Below are 3,051 nucleotides of genomic sequence, written 5' to 3'. Positions count from 1 at the left end.
GGGTTTGTCAAACCGTTTGACCGTCTAAATGCCCCTTAATGCAATACAGACAACAGACCAACGTGTCTTTCCGGAGCGACCTGTGCACGTAAAGGGCCTGAGGAACAATGTGAGGTGTAAATGATCAGAGCGTAAATAGTTTCAAAGTGATCAGAGGTATGATAAAACCAAGACAGCGAAAATGTAAGGCAAACAAGTTAATATTCAATTATTGGTACTAGTATTATAATTACCATTATTATTAACATAGTGATTGTTATTGTTATTGACGTTATTGGTACTATTATTATTGTTGTTAATACTGTTAATATTACTATTATTACTATCGTTATTAATATTATTGTTGTTGTTGTTGTTATCATCATCATCATTATATTCATTTATCGAAGAAATCCAAATTGTGCCCAGAAGGAATGAAAACGGTAAGGTTGATCATTCAGAATGTGGCGTTAGTAAAGTACGAACAGGTTACTCTACACTCCGTTCACGTGAATATAATCTTGGTCTAAGAGGTGCTGTAAGCCTGTAAGAACAGGATTTGCAGATTACTGTTAATTAACGTAGCTTGATTTAATGTGTGATGTCAATCCTATTATTATTTATTTTCATTGATGAGAAATATGTCAAATCTCTCAACTTATTTTCTTCATTGTAGAGCAGATTGGATTCATTAGTACTGCAATGACCGTTATCTTTGAAACTAACAATTTTATTTCTTCGTTTTTAACATTTTCGATACAAGTACGAGGTTGTAAAAGGCTTAATCATGTCGTAAATCTGACCCAGAAAGCCTCCCACTGTTGCCTAGAAGACATACGTCACTGTAATACTTGTATCATATATACCGGTATACTTAATTTTTTAACAGATCAATTGACGTTAACTGAATGTTAATTCCAATACATTCGGTCAGGTGTGTTAGCCAGAACAAAATCCAGAATGGATGGATTAAAATTGAAAAATATAGAATAGGATTTAGGTGACAATGTGGCGACACAACCTTGCGTCGTTGCGCGTGGGAGAATGGGACTGCCCCGTGAGACTCGACGTCACGGTTGGACGACGACGACGCCGTGAAGTACAGCGCATCGCAGAAAGGGATGGATAGCCTGCAGCTAACTTCGCGGTAACAGACAATCTTCGCATGCTGACTGCGCGAAAAGGGACGCAATACTCAGAGAAGTTCCCTAACCATAGTGAAATAGCTGCTGAGAGATTCTGAAACATTTGCTAAGGTAGATAACAACGATAATTGTCTAGACTCTTGAGGCATTTGCCTTGGACTAAGGTAGCTCAAGATAATAGTGAAACGGCTGCTATGATATTCTGAATAATTTTCTAAAGTAGATCATGACAAAAATAGACTAGAGGCATTTACTAAACTCTAAAGACTAATGATGATAATTATAGACGAAACGCATATGCTAAAGTAGATGATGATAATGATAAGCTAGAGGCAAACAACAGTCGATGATACTAATTGCTGTAAAAAAAAAATGAGTACATTGTACATGAGTATAGAACATCAGACACATACTCGCCCTAGATCACACAAGCGACCCTGACTTATGGGAACATAAAACAAAGGAGAGAATAGCGTCGTTTTTTAAATGTACTTGTCTGCCTCCAGGGGGACTTAATCAAATTGAAATAAACTCATTCTTTACTCATGGGGGTTAAAATGATGTCGAATTAAAAGATTATCACACTGGGCTATTTTTCCTTCTCTAGAAACATTTCAACTGTACATCTAACATTTGTATAGGTTTACAATCTCTTAATACATCGTTCATCTTTGCTATATATGGCGGAAAGATAATTTGGGGATTTGAATAATAGAATATTGTAAACGAAGTCGTCTTTACTCAAACGAACATTCATCAGAGGTGATTTTTTAATACTTACACGGTTCAAATGTTATTTTCCTTTTGCTTCTGTTTTACAAACAGAGTAATGATGGAAGCCACACATAGATTCTACGCGGTCAATGATATAGGAAATTTCATGACACCCCAATGAACCCGAGTTACACAAAAAAGTTTAACATTGCGAACTAGTCTCCACTTAAGATTATTATTATTTAGTGGTAGTAGTCGTAGTATTACTATTATTATTATTATTATTATTTTCATCATTATTAATATTTATATTATTATTATTATTGTCGTTATTCTATTATTATTATCATTATTGTTATTGGTGTTATTATTATTATCAATTGTTATTATTATTATCATTATTATCAATCGTTATTATCAATCGTTATTATCAATCGTTATTATTCGTTATCATTCGTTATTATCATTCGTTATTATCATTCGTTATTATCATTCGTTATTATCATTCGTTATTATCATTCATTATTATCATTCATTATTATCATTATCATTCATTATTATTTATTATTGCTTGGTGGCAGTATTCTTTCCCCCCACTACAGGGTTCGGCGAAATAAGAAATTGTATATTCCGAGGAATGGTACAGGATAGTAACAAGAATGCGGGAACAGCATAACGGAAGGAGTCGCAGCATAATACAGCATCGTCATTTCTCTATGAATAGAGATTTCCTCTACCACAAAATGATGTGTGATTATGGTCCGTAGCGGCGCCCCGTATAGACGTATATGCGGCTGATACGTATCAGCCGCATACTACTGAGCAGATTTTAACACCGCGCTAACATGCAGCCAATACCCCCAGACAACGATAATACCCCAAATGATGATAATGATAATAATAACACCCACAACAGCGGTTGCGCATCATAAAATGTCGGTTGGTTATACTCGTACATAATCTGTATTTCGATTTCTGTTTGTGATCGTTAGAATCAATAATGCTCTTGTACTTCACAATTCATAACGGCTACAAGTGACTCTTAGTTGCCTGATTGTCGGAACACATAAGGCAATGGTGACGGTTTGTGTGTGAGAAGATGATACTCGCGCGCGCCCCTTGGCATAATAAAATAGTAACAACAGCAGTGGCAGTATCGTTAGTATTACAGATACACATGCCTTATCTTGTCGACATTTTACAGACCCATTGC

This window comes from Oratosquilla oratoria, chromosome 8 (genome assembly GCF_046742065.1).
Source record: "Oratosquilla oratoria isolate Oo_2021 chromosome 8, ASM4674206v1, whole genome shotgun sequence".
NCBI lineage: Eukaryota > Metazoa > Arthropoda > Malacostraca > Stomatopoda > Squillidae > Oratosquilla > Oratosquilla oratoria.
The sequence above is the reverse complement of the archived record's forward strand: the minus strand, read 5'-3'. Positions refer to the sequence as shown.